This window comes from Chiloscyllium punctatum, chromosome 41 (assembly GCF_047496795.1).
Source record: "Chiloscyllium punctatum isolate Juve2018m chromosome 41, sChiPun1.3, whole genome shotgun sequence".
NCBI lineage: Eukaryota > Metazoa > Chordata > Chondrichthyes > Orectolobiformes > Hemiscylliidae > Chiloscyllium > Chiloscyllium punctatum.
The window spans coordinates 65214201-65232858 of NC_092779.1; the positions used below are offsets into that span (position 1 = coordinate 65214201).

Consider the following 18658-nt stretch of genomic DNA (forward strand, 5'->3'; position numbering starts at 1 on the left):
CTCAGATTTCTCCAGTTTCCTCATTTCTCCTCACCCCACCTTGTTTCAGTCCCAACCCTCGAACTCAGCACCACCTTCCTAACCTGCAATCTTCTTCCTGTCCTCTCCGCCCCCACCCCCACTCCGGCCTATCACCCTCACCTTAACCTCCTTCCACCTATCGCATTTCCAACGCCCCTCCCGCAAGTCCCTCCTCCCTACTTTTTATCTGAGCCTGCTTGGCACACTTTCCTCATTCCTGAAGAAGGGTTTATGCCCGAAACGTCGATTCTCCTGCTCCTTGGATGCTGCCTGACCTGCTGCGCTTTTTCAGCAACACATTTTCATCCTAAATTATTCACAAGGTTTATAAATAAAACATGCAGAGCTGGCAGAGCGTACGTAAAAGGAAAGTTCAGCTCTGTGTTCAAAATGCTACTTCAGGCCCCCTCAGAAATGACCTTAACTACATCACTCTGTACATTCCCCCCAAAATAAGAACAGCAAGAGATTGTCCCACTATTTCCATCGCTGTGAGCATCATGTGGTGAGGAATACAATCTCCAAGGTTACACAGCATCCTGGCTTGAATCAATATCATTGTCCCTTCACTGTCACTTGTTTAGAATTCTGTGGCTCTCTTTGAAACATATCAGTTAGTGCCCCTGCACCACGAGGATCACTGGGGTTCACCACCATATTCTGAATGGAAATTAGACATGGGCAATAAATGCTCGTCTTGCTAACGGAATTCACCTTACAAGAACAACTGACAGGAATCTGCTCAATTAACGGCATCCATTCTAAACTATCTGATTTCTAACGCAGTTTTAATGAGGCTTTTACTTTGACCTAAGCATCTGATCTTTCTGTAACTCCATGAAACTTCCACGAGTGCTTTCGCAGTGCTGATTAAAAATCACATTTGCGAGTTGTGCTCATCATTCTGAAAGGGAGAGCCTTTTTGCATTTGACAATGCTTTCATTATTTTTTCAGTATCTAACGGCAATAGCAACAAAGAAACTAAGATCAGGAGTAAGTGATTGGACAACTTGAACCAAGTCTGCAATGTGATAAGATCATGGATGATCTGATTGTGGCTATGCCCTATAACTTTAATTCATAATTCATAGCCAATAAACTGTCTGACTGTGTCTTAGAATATTCATTGTCTTACCTTTCATCACTCTCTGGGAGGGAAGTTCCCACAGACAAAGTACCCTTTGAGATGGTTAAAACAATCACCAACTCCTTCACTGGGATATTCTCCAGTTTCCAGGAGTCCATCCATTTCTGGAAATCTCTCGCACAAATTGAAATATTGTTTCAGCATTCAACTTGAATAGACTACTCAGAATATTATGGGTTTAAAAGGGATCATGCGTCATTTGCCTAAACCCCAACTGATCCAAGGCCAATCTGACAATGTTCGTCCAGAGATAAATGCTCCTCACAGGAATCAGTTGAGTGAATCTTCTCTGGACTGCTTTTTATGTCATTGTGCCCTCAGCTCTCCTAATGTGGTCTCACCATACCCTACAAAACTATAGGATATCTTCCCTACTCCTGAATGTATTCTCTTTCGAAAGGTTTGAAAATTTATATCGCCTCCCTATGATGTGCACGCACTGTGATTTTTTTTGTTATCCAAATGTCTGATTCCTCTGTGCCTCAGCTTTGCGATCTCTCCATTGGATTAATGCACTTTTTTTTATTCAAATCACCAATCTATTCAAACACAGACACATGTTTCCTGCTATGCCCCATATACCAATATATCATTCACTCTCTATAATATAACGAAGTGGAGGTCAACATCCATCTGATAATTAAAAGCAATGCACCCAGCGAAGAGAGTGTGACAAGTGATGTAACCCACCTCCTTTTTGACAACCCAGTTTGTTATAAAGGAATGGTTCAATGAAATGGAATCCTTTCACGCATTCTGTAATTAACAAGTACTATTTGCTTGTCTAGGGCTGACACCGTGGCTCAGGGGCTAGCACTGCTGCCTCATAGTGCCAAAGACCCAGGCTTGATTCCAACCTCGGGCAACTGTCTATGTGGAGTTATCACAGTCTACTCATGTCTGCGTGGGCTCAAACACGTGCTCCTGTTTCCTCTCACAATCCAATGATGTGCAGGTTACTTAAATTGGGCATGCCAAATTGCCCATAGTGTTCATGGATGTGTAAGTTAGGTGCGTTAGTCAGGGGTAAATATAGTCAATAGTGTAGAGGAATGCATCTGAGTGGTTTACTCTTTGGAGGGTCAGTGTGATCCTTGTACGTCCGAAGGACCTGTTTCCCTACCTACATATTCTATGATTCTAACTTTAACACTGAACAAATCACTTACAAACTGAACAATCTCTCTGTAACTAATTACGTTTTCCGGAAAAAAATCAAGATTTTCCTGATATGCTGTTTCACTAATGCAGATTCCACTCATAAATCCATTATTACTAAGAGTAAAATTAAAACTTAGTCTCTCAAAGTTCATCCAGTATGGACTGTCTTCAAATTTCTGTATCTTATTCCCTCGTCTTTCTCTGTCTGAAATGCCTTCTCAGTTGTTTTCTGGTTTCAAGAATATTTGCTCAGCGTGTTGTGTACCTTTATTGATGGATAGAGCTTTTTAGGCAGAGCATGGAGATTTTTTGTGAGACCCCAATATTTCTTTCACAGATGACACTTCCCTGTCATCGTTTTTTCAGCTTGCAGTGGACTCTTCCCCTCGTCCAATTGCCTCTCTGTTATATATATCTCCTTGACACAAGAAATTCTTAGTATATGATTGGTTTCATATTGTTAATGCTAAAATGGATCCTTAATCTCCAAGTGCCTTTTTAAGTTAATTGGCAGCATTTGAACTGTTGCCTGGATAAAAATGCTGCTTGGGCCTGATAACTGAACGGGTTTGATCCATTCTGTCAATTTGGGCACCTGGAAACTGCTTACCCACAGACATTTGTTCTTCTGTTTAATCACCGAAAAGCACCTTACCTTTTCAAAGGTCATCATGGTATTGCCCAAAATTTTGCAAGTTTGCCGCTTTTACGCACCAATAGACTGATATGCATACGGATACCTCCACCTCGATAATAATAGTCCGATCAAAAAATCCTGATGAAGATTTTTTAAAAACTCTTATTTCAAAACCAGACAGCTGTCGATTCTTCTCCATATTCCTGTCTTCTTTTCTTATTCTTGGGGATTCTGCTTCCCAGGTCTTTGGTTGATAAAGGTCCCTGTCAGAGAGCAGATCTTTCTGCTGCCAGGCTGGACTTGTTAGCGGCTTGCTGCTCTTTGCCGCTCTGGCCAACTGTTCAAAATGTTTGATATTTATGCCCTAAAAGATTGGATTGTTTCATAGGTTTTAATACTTTAAAAACACTAAATACAAACTTGATTAGCATTTGGCATCTTGGCACATTATTTAAACTGATTGGCTGAATCTGAATTTGAATTTGTCTCATAGCAACCAAGATCCTGCTAGCTGTTTGACCAAATATTACATTTTTAATTGTTCCAGTACTCTGGCCAGCCTTTCAACTCTCTTGAAGGTATAGTACACTTAAAAATTCATAAAACTGTCCACCCTATCTAACCCTCTGATTATCTAATGTAGATCAATTCAGACAGCTCTCATCCTTCTTCTCTCAGCGACAACGACCTCAGACTTTCCTTATAAGACCTTCTCTCAAAATCAGGCAACATTCTTGTAAATCTCTTTTGATCCCTTTCCAAACGTTCTACGTCCTTCCTGTAATGCAGCAAGCAGAAATATACAGTACTCCAAGTGCAGCCACATCGGAGTTTTGTGCACCTGCAGTATGATCATGTGGTTCCAAAATTCTATCCCTCTTCCAATAAAAGCTAACATACTGTACGCCTTCTTAACAAGCCTATTAAACAGATTGGCAACATTGAGTGATCTTCGTACATTGACACTGAGATCTCTCTTCTCATGGACACTGCCAAGAATCTTACCATTGGCCCAGTACTCTTTATTCATTTTGTTACTTCCAAAATGAATTACCTCACACTCTTGCACATTAAACTGAAGTTGCCAACTCTCAGCCCAGCTCTGTAGCTTACCTATGTCCCTCTGTAACCTGCAACATCCTTCACCACTATCCACACTTCACCAACCTTAGTATCATCATTAAATTTACTACCACATCATTTTATGCCCTCATATAGGTAATTTATTAAAATGACAAACAGCAGTAATCCCAACAAGTTCCTCTGTAGGAACTACAGTTTTTAGTGTAGTCTGTGAAAACAGAAAACATTGCTTTTGTGCCTCTGCCATTTTTGAGTTTTCCATCGTTATCTTGTCAGTTTCATCCTGCAAAGAGCCATCACTTAGTTTCACTCTGCGATTCTTTTTTATCTACTAGTGAAAGCTAATGGTATCAGTATTTATGTATCTGTTCATTTCTTGTCATAGCTTCTTTTAATGTTGTGTGTTAACCCTTTGCTGATTTTTTTTGTTTGTTTTCATTAATTCACAGGAAGAGGGCATTGCTGCGTGGGCCGGTATTTATTGCCCATCCTTGATTTCCCAGAGGACAGTTAGGAGTTATCTACATTGATGTGGGTCTGGAGTCACATATCGGCCAGACCAGAGAAGGATGGCAGTTTCCTTCCCCATAGGACATTAGTGAAACAGACATTAGCTTCTCCTGACAATCTAGTCATGTTCACCATCAGTTTGTTAATCCCAAATTTGAATTCAAATTCCACCATCTGCCATAGCAAGATGCGAACCCAGCTCCCCAGAACATTATCTGGGTCTCTCGATGAGCAGTTTAGCTGTAATGCACTAGGCCACCGCCTTACCCAATCCCCCGGAGCATGACTAACTTGTGCAGTATGATTTGCCCTAGTTTTTGCCCTCATGCTGTCATTGAATTCCTTATCTAGACATGGATAAATTTTCTCTGTCATGCAATTCCTCTTCTCTCACAAATATACTTTACTTGAGACGTATTTAGTATCCCCTTAGGTATTTGCCAAATTTCTTCATCTGTCCTGCCTTTGACTGTTCCACACCTCCACACCTCCCCACCCCCCCCCCCCCAACCAACACCTTCCTTAGGCCACTGTAAGTATTATTACCCAACACTAAGGCTCTCGTATGTGACTCTGTTCTCACCAGTATGTTGTGGTCATTCTTTCCAAGAGGATTCTTTCCTGCAAGATCCTTTTTCATTCCTTGCTTATATCAAATCTAAAGTACCCTGCTCTCTGGTTGGCTCCATGACATGTGTTCTTAGAAACAATCCTTCATATACTCTATGATTTGTACTTGGAGCCTACCCTTTGCCAAGTTGATTAATTGATTCAATATGCACATTTATCCCACCGTTGTTCCCTTGTCACGAACCCTCATCATTTCCGAACTCAGAAGTACTTTGGGGAGACGGTGGCTGAAAATTACTCTTCCAAAGAGGTTTCTTCAGTTGCTTTTTATTTGCACCTGGACTGATTTTAATTTGTTCCCTTGTGCCAATATCATTTCTTAATATAGCCTTGATATCATCCTTAACCAATACCCCAATTCCACCTCCTTTACCTTCATGTCGATCCTTTCGGAATCCCGAGTACCCATGGGCAGTTCACTGTCCAGTCCTGATCTTCCTGTAACCATGTTTCAATCATCCTTACCAGGCCATACCCATTTATCTCAGTACCTACTGCCAGCTCATCAATTTTATTCCAAATACTGTGTGCTTTTAGGCCTAAGGATTTTAAATAAGTCTTTTTCGATTTATTTTTCCCCGTTGTTTGAGTACGAGCTTCCTGATCTCAAACACCTCACTCCTTCATGAACCCCATACATTCCATCTTCATTTGCTCATCACTGACATACATCTCTATCATTTATTCCAATCTCCAACTCACATTTTGGACTGATTTGATTCCTTCTCGCAGCATGGTTATGAGACTGGCCGTGCCTGATGTCCTACTCACCTCTACATTCTGCTCTGTTCCTGACCTGCTGCTTTGTTTCCCAGCCTTCTGGTTTATTAGTTTAAATCCACCCAATTTGCACGAGAAAACCTCCCCACTAGGTTGTTGGTGCTCATCCAGTTAAGATGCAATCTCTCCATTTCTTAAAGCCCCCACCTGTCCTGGAAGAGGGCCCAATGATCCAGAAATCTGAAACCGTCGCCCCTGAACTAGCTCTTTTACCATATGTTAATCGTTACTTAATCCTTACCTCTTTTACACGAGGCACTGGGTGTAATTCATATATTACAGAGAATTGTTTTTTTTTTGTCTCTCTCTCTCTCTCTCTCTCTCTCACATACACAAACACACACACCCTTCATAACTTTGAAGAAGAATACCTGGAACCTTATAAATAATCAGAATGATAAGTGGAATGAAGAAATTAGTTAAAGGTAGGATGCGAGAAATTAGAGTAATGAAATTACTCCTGATTGATCAGAACAGACGAAGATGTGAACTTATTGCAGTGATCAAAATTATGAAAAAAAGGGTAAAATAAGAATACTTCGTTTCTCTTAGCTGGCATTACAGCATCCCATTTTCAAGATCATCGGCACAAGACCTTGGAGTGAGATAAGGCAAAAGCTGTTTACTGAGAGAGTTGTTAGGATTTGGAATGCCCTACCTGGGAGATTTTTAAAGAAGACTCAAGAGGGAACTGGATATATATTTGAACGTTCTGAAATTAAAGGGCAACAGTGATAGAGGTGGCAAATGGGAGGATTTGGGAGACATTTCACAAGCTGATGCATACACAGTGGCCAAATAGCCTCCTTGTGTACATTAAAGTTCTGTACTCTACCATGTACAGATGCAAGTCAAAGCCAGAATCAGATTATTTCCAGCTGTAAATGTTGGCAAATATCTGATCATTTTGCTGCAGCATAACCATTTATAATGCAAGTATTGCAAGTTCAGCTTGATGATGAAGTCTAATTAGTACTCAGCACACGAATATTTTAAATTTTGTATCCCAACAGATAAAACAAATATTTCCTTTGCTTTGCCACAAAACTCTTTCGAAAATGTCTGACTGTTCACTCACATGGATATGTTCTTCATTCTTTTTCACATTTCACATTAATACCATTCATTCTGAAAATTACAAGGTTTCAAATTGTTGTTCACTTCAATTTAATAACACAAATCATTTATTTAATCTAATATTCTCTGTTCATACTGAATTATTGTCATTTTTCAATTGTTGGAAAAGAACTGAAGCTCGCACATTCAGTGAGAAATTAAACTGATCGATTATGTATAAATATGTAAGAACGCAATTTCTATATGACTGTTCAATCGTTTTCTCACTCGAAAAATACAATCATTCAGACGCCAACGACTTTCCAAATGTTGGAGCAACGATGTATTCATTTGAATACTGACAATGAGTATGTAATTGTAGCGAGTTTTGAGAAGATTTGTAGCTCAGGTTGAAGTTTTGGATGTAGGCTTCTTTGCTGAGCTGGGAGGTTCATTTCGAGATGTTTTACCATCTTCATCTTCAGTGGGCCTCAGGGGAACCAACGCTGAATATTCCTGCTTTCTATTTATATGTTTGAGTTTCTTTGAGTTGGTCATGTCATTTCCTGTGGTGAAGTCACATCCTGCTCCTTTTCTCAGGGGTGATAGTTGAGGTCTAACTCGGTGTTTTTGTTGATAGACTTCAGGTTGAAATGTCATGCTTCTAGGAATTCTCGTGCGTGCCTCTATTTGGTTTGTCCTAGGATGGATGTGTTATCCCAGTTGAAGTGATGTTCTTACTCATCCGTTTGTGAGAATACTAGAGAGAGGATGATGTATTTTTGTGGTTACTTGATGTTCATGTATGCAAAAGCATGTAATTGTGATCAGCACTATAGTCAGATAACATGTTCTTTGTTTGGTATTAAATAAAACATACAATCTTTATTTTTGTATCATAAAATGTTGGCATGAAAGTATATTTTAGGTTGGTGTTATATTTATGGTACTAATTGTTTTCAGAGGTGATGCAATTATTGTTTGGTTGAATAATAATATTTCACACTTTTGTGAATCACAATTCACGAACATAGCAAATATCTGATTTTTTCAGATCAGATTGCAATCATAACCTACATTGAAAAAAGACTTTAAAAGATTTGAATTCAGTCACAGCTGCCTGTGATACTGGGTAAGACATTTGTCTGCTCTTAAATGAATCCAGAGAGCTTCCACCTGGGTCACGGCAGTCATTCAAACATTATTTCACAACAAATTATTTCGACTCCATCTTCGGTCTGAGCCTTGACTGCGGGCAGATGAATGGACATGGAGTGTCAGAATCACATCGCACAAGTTAATTATGGTGATGATATCTGGCCTGCCTCCCAGACTCCAAGCTATCTGGACCAGACACTGGGTAAAGATGTTAACAAGGTGACAGTATTCTGCAGCACATTGTGTCTCTCAAAGAAAGCTCCAAACCCGTGTCCAATAAATGTCACCTTCACATTCACCAGTATACAATTGTACAAAATTGTACATCTCTGTTGATGGAGAAAAATTAATACATGGGTCAACCAACAAAATCTATCTGAAGAACACAGCAGCAAATGACAGGTCCAGAATCACCTTAATAACAGAACTTGACGGATTCTGTCTGGTGTAGGTCATCACACACATATTGCACTAGTACTCAGGTGACTGTAAGAATGAACCCCAGAAGTGGACGTCTTGGCCTAACGCCCCTACAGAGCGTCCTGATCTCACACACATCACTCCCTCACACATTCAACAATTGAAAAGAATCCACATGCTGAGTGAAACATAGAACAGTACAGTGTAGACCCTTTGGCCTTGACGTCCTGCTGACTCTTTATCCTACTCTAACATCAGACTAACCTACATACCCTTCATTATGCTATCATTCAATTGCCTATCCAATGATCTCTTAATATATCCCCAATGCAGCTGACTCTACTACAGTTGCCAGCAGTACATTCCAACCATCCACCATTCTCTGTGAAAGGAACCTACCTCTGACATCTCCATTCAACCTTCCTCCACTTACCTTTAGGTTTTTCTCCCTCATGATAGATATTTGCACCATGGGAAAAAGTATCTGGCTATCCACTCTATCTTTGCCTCTCGTCATCTTATACACCTCTATCAAGTCATCTCTCATTCTCCTTTGAATTCATCAAATGCAACTTTCGTGAACTAAGTCATGGAGAAAGTGAGAACTGCAGATCCTGATGAACTGCTGATGCCCAAAGCTTTGACTCTCCTGTTCCTCAGATGCTGCCGCACTGGCTGTGCTTTGCCAGCGCCACACGTTTCGACTCTGATCCCCAGTACCTGCAGTTCTCACTTTCTCCATTACTTAGAGCTCTCCCCTCTGCACACTGCACAGGGAATTAATCAGCAGAAACCCATTGCATGTGAAGCTGACTGTTTAATTCTGGGAAGTTGCATTTGATGAATACATTTATTAAAAGACAAATTACAATTCATTCCCAGAGTTACAGTTTTTGTTCATGAATTGGGCAGCGTGAGAACAAACAATGAATGACTAAAGAACTCCGCATTATAGAGTATTCTAGGTGTTATATTCCAGGCTGGATGTCGTTTACTTTAATGCTGGGAATATCGGATAAACAGATGTGATAACGGAATGAGGTGAAATCGGGAAGTGTGACATTTTTGCCTTCACAGAGATGTGTTTGAGGGAGGTCAGAGCTGACAACTCAATATCCTGTGGTACAAGATCAATAGGCACGACAGGAGAGGTGGTAAAAGAGGAAGTGGGGTTGCATTACTATTGTGGAGTTAGTTACTGCAGTAAAAATGATCTAATGCGGCTTGGTGGTTAGAGCTCAGGATCAAAACCATGAAGACACACCGCTGGGGATATATTATAGACTCCCAAACAAAAGAAAGTACAGGAGCTGATATAGAACCAATTTACTGAGGTGTGCTGATACAACAATAGGATCATTATATTCAGGCATTTCAATTCCAAACATTCATTCGGGCAGTGATAACATTTTTAAGAGCGGACAGATGCCTTGAAATTTATTGCAGGGAGCTTCTTATGTCAACGTGCAGCAGATACAACAATGGGCGGGGCTGTGCTGGGCCTCACCGTGGGGAACGAAGCCAGTCAGATGTTGCAGGCAGGGTTGGGTTGAGCATGAAAGGACCAGTGACCGTGTCTCCAATGTCTTGAGTTTGCTAAGGAAAAGACCCGAAATTGTTTGAAAAATAAAAGCTTTTTGGATTTGGGAGACCGATTTTATGAAAAGATTTGACAGGATTTGGCCAAAGTGCTGATGCTTCTGGGTGCAACTGTAACAGAACAGCGTGGGGCTCGAGTTAGGGGGTCACTTGAGCAAAATGTAATTGATGACAGTGTCGGCCCAGCATGTTGCACCAAAGATGAATTTCAGGAATACAAGCCCAGAGAAACTCAGGTGTCGACACATTTCCGAACAGAATTAAAAAGGAAAAAGAAGCTTAAAGCAGTTACAAAGTGAGCAGGTCAACGGAGGTGCGAAAATAATATAGAAAGTGTAGGGCTAAACTTAAAAAAGTCAGTAGAAGAGCAGAAGTGGTGGCGGGGAGTTAAAACATTCGAGGGTTGAGATGAGCAAGAATTCAAAGACATTCTTTCGGGTTATTAAGGGGAAGAGGATAATGTGGGAGAGAATGGGGAGTATTCGGGAACAAGGGGGCAGTCTGTGCACGGAGAATATGTTAAACACTGACTTTCTTCCGATCTTCAGTTTGAAGAAGGAGTTCCTGGATTCAAGGAGAGTGACCGTGTGATCCTTGAGTGAATTGATACAGAAGCTGGCAATGAATTGGAAGTTTTTGCGGGATAAAGAGTAGGCAAATGCACAGACCAGAATGAGCTGTATCTTAGGCTGACGTGAGGAGATTACAGTCTCTTAACTTTTCATTTTTGTTTTGCCTTTGGCCACAGAGAAGGTGTGATAGGACAGGATAACATCTAATATTCATACAACTTTCAAACAGAGTGCTAGAAATACCGCATGGGGTTAAAGACCACCAAGTCTCACATCAGTGAGAGGGAAATCATTTTCGAAAATTCTTCGGGCTGTTGAGGCTGGCTCATTAAATATCTTTAGGATTGAGGCAGACTGATTTTCATACAAGGTTTATGGGGAAAATATAGACAAGTGGAATGGGGGGAATTATCAAAATCGATCTCACCGAATTGAGTGGAAAAGCAGACTCAGTAAGGGGATAGACATATTGTTGTCCCTATGTCGAATTGTATCATTTTTACAATAGCCTTGTATTCACTGGAACATCAACCTCGCTCGCTGTGGAGTGAGACACAGTTTGGAATGCAGTCAATGGATTCAAGGAATTAATAAATGCAGTACTCTTAGACAGAAAGGACCAAGGGACTGTGACAACGCAGATTTTCTGTCGGGGTGAAGATTAGCATCAGCGCAGTTAGCACTACCAGAAGGAAAATCTTAGTAAGACATCTTCCAAGGCCAATCAGTGATCTTGGATGGAGAGCAGGTAGTTAGTGGCCAGGTGTCAAGGAGTGCTTAATGCCCAAATACTACATCACTGCAGTGTCTCCCTCCTTCCCAAACCAAAACTAAATGTGAAGGGGTAGAGAGACATGCGGTTCGTAGCAGAGTCAGGAGTAATGTTTGGCTCAAGAGGTTTTGGACAGCAGCAGCTCAGCGAAAACTACAGGCAAGATCAAATAAAGACCTTTCAACTTTAGTCTTGCAGCAATGGAGATGGCAGTTAGGACTGTTGAACGTTCCTCCTACGGGATGTGGGGAGCTCAGGGAAATTCCCACAGTCCCTGGTAACTACACGTGTGGAAAATGCACCCAGCTGCAACTCCTGGGAGACCGTGTTCGAGAGCTGGAGCTGGATGCACTCAGGATCATCTGAGATATTGAGAACTTCATAGATAAGAGCTTTCCTGTTGTGGTCACACCCAAGACTCGCCCCAATCATGTTTCTGTAATGAGTATAATATCCCAGTCCCGCGTTAAGATCCATGCTATGAGTACATCAGGCTTACCTATCTGTCCTGATGCATTTAAATAAGGGCAATTTAATCCAACAGGAGTCCTTGCTCCCTGTTGTGTTCAAGACAGAGAGGAAGTTGGCAACCAGCTGGAATGGCAAACGGAGTAGGCAGAGAATGCAGGAATCCCCTGTGGCAATTCCCCATGAAAACAATTACACCGTTTTGGATACTGTTCAGGGGAAATACATTCCAGGGGAAAGCAGCAGTCGCCAGGTTGGTGGCACTACCATTGACTCTGGGGCACAGTTGGAAAGGGTAACAGTTAACAGGACCTTAGAGACAGAAGAGTCGATTGTTAGAGGGACAGATCGGAGATCCTGTGGCCTCAAATGGGAATCCAGAATGTTGAGTTACTGCCCAGGTTCCAGGGTCCAGGATGTCTCCGAGCGGCTGTAGAATATTCTCAAGGGGGAGGGGGAGCAGCCAGAAATCATTATGCACGTTGGCACAAATGACACGGGTAGATGTAGGAATGAGGTCGTACAGAGTGATTAGTGAGAGCTGGGAGAAAAGTTAAAAACCAGGACCTTGACGGTGGTAATCTCCTGATTACTTCCATTGTAATGAGCTAATGAAAGTAAGAACAGGAGGATATGGCAGATAAATAGATAACTAAAGAATTGGTGCGGGGGTGGGGGGCAGAGAGATTCAGATTTTTACATCATTGGAGTCTTTTCTGTGACAGAGTTGACCTGATCAGGAGGGACAGGTGGTGCATGCACTGGGAAGGGGACCAGTATCTTGTTGGCGAATTTTGTTCATGCGACAAGGGAGGATTTAAACTATATTGGCGAGGAGCGATACCCTCATGATCAGGGAGGCAAGAACGAGGCTGGTCGGAGATACAGTAATCAGAAACAATAAATTGAAGAGACAGGTCAGGCTGGAACATGATAAGGAGTAAGGAATGCATGTTGGATTAAACTACTTTTATTTCTGTGCAAGAGGGTTGGCAGGTAAGACCAATAAACTAATGGCGTGGATAGGAACATGGGATTGGGATAATATAGCCTTTATAGAAACATGGCTAAGCGAGGGTCAGGACTGGCAGCTTCATGCATCAGGTACAGGTGCTTTAGGCGGGACAGGGATGCTGGAAGGAGGGGAGGAGGAGTTGAATTTCTGATTAAGGGATTATCACAGCAGTAATCAGAGATAAAATAACTGACCAATCACCCAGTGAGGCTTCGTGGGTGGAGCAAAGAAGTAGGAAGTGGATGATGATGTCACCGGGGTTGTACTATAGGCCTCCAAATAGTCAACGTGAATTGAGTAACAAATATGCAGGGAGAAGGGAGACATGCAGGAGCAATATGGTTGTCATAAGAGTGGATTTTAATTTTTGTAACAGACTGAGACTGCCAGAGTGTGAAGGGATTTGATGGAGTGGAATCCGATAAGTGAATTCAGGAAAGTTTCCTCCAGCAGTATGTAGAGGGTCCTACTTGGGAAGGGGCAAAACTCGAACAACTCTTGGGAAACAGAGCAGGACAGTTGACTGAGGTGACTGTGGGGGAGCACTTTGGGACCAGTGACCATCGTCCTATTAATTTTCAAATAGCTATGGAGAGGGACAAAACTGGTCCACAGGTTCAAGTTCTAAATTGGGACAAGGGGATTGTTGATGGGATTAGACAGAAGCTTGCAGGGGTCGACTGGAGTAATTTGTTTGCAGGTAAATGGCCCGCTGGCTCGTGGGAAGCCTTTAAACGTGAGATAGCTAGAGTTCAAGGACTATATTTCCTGTGACGGTGAAGGGAAAGTTTGGCAGGAATGGGGAACCCAGGATGACAAGAGATATTCAGGCATTGAGTGGAAAAAAGAGGGATGCGTGGCTCAGGCACAGGCAACGGGGATCAAGGGAGTCCCTGGCGCACAATAGGGGAGATAGGAGTTTACCTTTGATGGAAATCAGGAGGGCGAAAAAGTGGACATGAAAAAACCTTGGCTGAGAAGATTAGGATTAATCCAAAGAGGCACTTTGAGGATATGTGAGAAGTCTGGTTGAATTTATAACACAGATGGCAAACTGGAAGATTAAGTCCAATCCCAAGATCCTGTGATTAAACAAAGTAGACTACAACAGGATGAGGCAGTAATTTTTCAAAGTGTACAGCAAAATTATATATATTAGTGAAAAGGAAGGACTGTAGGAAAAGGAGTAATCTGCCATTTGTATCTAAGGAATTAAGGGAGTCTATCAAATTGAAATAGAAGGCATACAAATTGGCAAAGACCAAGGAGAAACTAGGAGATTAGAAAAACTTTAAAGATCAACAAAAAGCTTGATGGGATTTTGACTGGGTATACAAATGAGTAGCTATCCCCAGAGCAAGAATAGCAGTTTACAATGCTTGAGGAAACCTATTGCGTGGGGAACATATGGCCTATTTAATTGTTGAAGTACTTATCTGAAGAAGTCTGTCAGCATAAAGATGAACCTGATAAAGTTAAAAATTACATCGTGCTTGGAAAGCAAGTGCTTCCTAATAAACCTGTTGGACTATAGCCTAGTGTCGTGTGATTTTTAACTTTGTCCACCCCATTCCAACACCGGCTCCTCCACATGAGAATCCTGACAGACAACCCCACCGAAACTGAAACACCTGTCAAGTACTTGACTGAGCCACGGAGGTGTTGGGGAGGGGTGTGTTGTTTAAACACAAAGTGCTGAATTGAACTAGACTTTTTCAACTGCCGTTGCCATGGAGATAATCCTGACAACCAGCCTCCATTCAAAGCCACAAAGCACGTGAACATGGACTTGGCTGTGTCTCAGTACTTTTTCCAGTCACACTGACATTTGAAATATTCGCCCACGGACAGAATGCAAACCTTTCCTTCAAGATGAAAAGGCCAATGATATTCAGATCGGCATAGATCAAGTAACTATCAGATCTGAACATGAAATTCAATTCGAATTTCTCATCTGCAAATCCACCCTTTCCGTACCCTACAACAGAAAAAAAAACAAGTTAATACAGGATGGAACTCTATAAGACAATGATAGTATTAAATTGTAGTTTCCTTGTTCCCCCAAAGCTTTAAATCTCAGTCTAACAATTTCTCTCTCTTCTTAACTGAAATCCAAACCAATCTCATTCCTCCTTTCCTCCACACCCAGTTCTCACAATCTCTCTCCTCGCCTTGAATTCAGTTTCCGAGCTGCTGTCTGCAGACTAAGAACCAAATCAATGAGTTTGACTTGGAGCCTCCAGGGTGTTGGTGAATCCTCCCCCCATCTCCCAGAACCCCCATTCTGTGATGAGAACCATTCTGCACACACTGGCCAAATCATATCTGGTTGAACTAAAATTAACCAAATTAGAACTCCAATTAGAGGCCCATTCTTGTCATTTTCCATAACAATCCTGACTATTCATAAGAGTTCTGACAACTTGCTGCAAAATGCTCCCCCATTGATACTTTGGCCACTCGTCAGGACACCAGGCAAAGGGCTATTCCCCTGGGTCGTGTCCTCAGAAGAAAGAAGGAAGGGAGCTGCTAATGACAGATTAATCCCACAGCTTCCCTCCCTGGCACTGACCTGCCCTGCACATACGCGCCAACAACTAGCCAGCACTGCACCCGTGCTCTGATCTCCCTTCCAACGGAACATGCTCTCGATCACACAGGAGCCTGGGTGATTGACAGCAGCTGCTGCCCAATAGAGTGGAGGGGGAGGGGCTGGAGGACGCGAAATAATGGGATTGTAAACAATGAATGAATGTGGAGGACACTGGGGGATGGACAGGTCAGTGAGGGACAGGATCAGTGCAGCAGCAGGAGGGGATCCTGGACAAACTGAGTAATGGGAGAGTCTGACAGATGAGAAACGACAGGATGGTTCTGTTTGGAGGCTCAGGCAGGGACAGCTGGGAGACAGTATGGCCTGGTGGCTTGGGCATGTTTTCTAATCATCCTCTTCAAAGCTGCTGTTACCAAACTCTGAACCCGATCCTCTTGGTCCAGAGGAAAGGACACTACCACCATTTCATAGTGGGGTGGTGGAAAGAAAGGAAGATTTGCTCAACCTCACTCACATGGAAACTCCATGAGCTCCTCGTACTTACTGTCTACGGTGGGGATGGAGGAGACAGAGCAGGTCGGAGGGGGTAGGGATATAGGGACTGCCTTTCAAAAGGAACTCACCTGTGTTGGTGTTATTAACAAGACCCAGTACACAGTCAACAACACAAAGCTGGTGTACGTGAACGTTATCCAGAATATTACCTCCTTTAACTGGGCGACACAGACCCCAATGTACAGAGTTAAGTCCTGGATATCAATAACAGCCTTCTGCGTGGGAAATCATGTCTCATGAACTGGACTGAGTTTACTGAAGAAGGAACAATGCGGATTGATGAGGGCAGAGAGGTGAACATGATCTTCACGGACTTCAGTAAGGCGTTCGACAAGGTTCCTCATGGGAGATTGGTTCGCAAGGTTAGATCTCATGGAATACTGAGAGAAGTAACCATTTGAATATAGAACTGGTTCAAAGGTCGAAGACAGAGAGTGGTGGTGGAGTGATGCTTTTCAGGCTGGAGGCCTGTGACCAATGGAATGTCACAAAGATCGGTGCTGAATCCACTACTGTTTGCCATTTATATCAATGTGAACATAAGAGGGATTGTTAGCATGTTTGCAGATGACACCAAAATTGGCAGAGTAGTGGGCAGTGAAAAAGATTACCTCAGAGTACAATGGGATCTGGATCAGATGGGCGAATGGGCTGAGGCGTTCAGTTTAGAAAAATGTGAGATGCTGCATTTTAGGAAAGCAAACCTTAACAGGACATTTACAGTTAATAGTAAGTTCCTGGGGAGTGTTGCGAAACAAAGAGACCTTGGAATACAGGTTCATAGTTCCTCGAAAGTAGAGTCACAGGTGGATAGGATAGTGAAGAAGGCAGTTGGTATGCTTTCTTTTATTGGTCAGAGAATGTAGTATCGGTGTTGGGATGTCATATTGTGGCTGTACAGGACATTGATTAGGCAACTTTTGAAATATTCCAGCAATTCTGGTCTCCTTCTTATCGGAAGGATGTTCTCAAACTTGAAAGGGGTCAGAAAAGAATTACAAGGATGTTGCCAGCGTTGGATAGGCTGTTTTCCCTGCAGCATCGGAGGCTGAGGGGTGACCTGATAGAGATTTATAAAATCAGCCGGTCATGGGTAGGGCAAATAGACAAGGTCCTTTCCCTGTGGCTGGGGTATACAGAACTAGGTGAGAGGGAGGGGAGAGTAGGCAGAGAGGGTGGGCTGAGGGTGGGGGGAAAGAGAGGATGTGGGGATTCAGAGGGGTGGCACAGGTGAGGACAGAGATGGAGGCAGGGGAGGACAGGCAGAGGCAGGGGAGAATCAGAGAACGGGGAGTGGAACAGAGGGGGAGGGAAACAGAGAGGGGGGAACAGAGAGTTATTTTATGGATCTACAACTCAACCCTGTTCCTGTTTTCTCCTCCTCACTTTCAATCGCTCTGAAGTGCTCAGAACTGCATAGTTCCTGGAAAGTAGAGTTTCAGGGAGACTGGCTGAAGACTGCATTTGCGAAGCTGACCTTTATTGGTCTGTGCACTCATCAATAAAGGGACCTGGGTTCGATTCCACTCTGTGTCGTGTTTGCACATTCTCCCTCTGTGTGTTTGCACGGGCATCCTCTGGGCGCTCTGGTTTCCTCAAAAAATCCAAAGAGGTGCAGGTTAGGTGGATTAACTGTGGGTAATGCTGGGTCACATGGTTCAGGTGGGATGCTATTCCGATGGTTGGTAAGGTCTCATGGGCTGAATGGGCTGCTTCCACACTGTATGGATTCTGTCACTGAGTATAAGAGTTAGGAGGTCACGTTGTGGCTGTACAGGGCATTGGTGAGGCCAGTTTTAGAATACTGCATTCAATTCTAGTCTCCCTGATTTCAGGAAGATAGGACTCAGCGCCATAATAACAAGTTCCTGGGAAGTGTTGACGAACAAATACACTGTGCAGAGTGGTTTGATAGTGCCTTGAAAGTGGGGCTGAAGGTAGACAGGTCGGTGAAGGTGCTGTTTGGTATGCTAGCTGTTATTGGGCAGTGCATTGAGTATAGGAGTTGGGAGATCATGTTTCGGTTGTACAGTTTATCAGCTCAGCCACTTTTGGAATGCCCAGACTGCTTTACATTCTAGTCTCCCTGCTATAGGAAAGATGTTGGGAAACCTGAAAAAGTCCAGAAAAGATTTATAAGGGTGATGCCAGTATTGAAACATGTGACCCATAAGGAGGGGCAGAGGACATTTTGCCTGGAGTAGTGGACGTTGTGGGATGGCATTATACAACGTCTTCAAAACTGCAATGTTTCCTGCAACTATCACCATTTCAGATGCTGCCAGACCTGCTGAGGATCTCCAGCAATTTTTTTTTGTTTTTATTGCAGATTTGCACGATTTTGCTGAGGCACTCAGAGTCATCGACATTTAAATGGTTTTATATTTTGTTGACTCTCACCCCTGGGATGGCAGGACTGATGGATGAAGAGAACACAATCCTTGTTTAATTCTCCTTTCCTTTGTCTTTCTGAGCTGTTGCCTGCATCACCAATACTCTATCCCCCATTCCCTGACCTG

General features: G+C 42.7%; 1 long non-coding RNA gene across 2 annotated transcripts in view; it reads right to left on the reverse strand.

Moving 5' to 3' along the window:
- Positions 1 to 13267: 13267 nt before the first annotated feature.
- LOC140465093 (uncharacterized) overlaps positions 13268 to 18658 on the reverse strand; it is a 36505-nt gene continuing 31114 nt past the window's right edge. For both annotated transcript variants that reach the window (XR_011955093.1, XR_011955094.1), the window contains exon 3: positions 13268 to 15008. This is a non-coding gene — a long non-coding RNA (uncharacterized lncRNA). The remainder of the gene's footprint in view (positions 15009 to 18658) is intronic.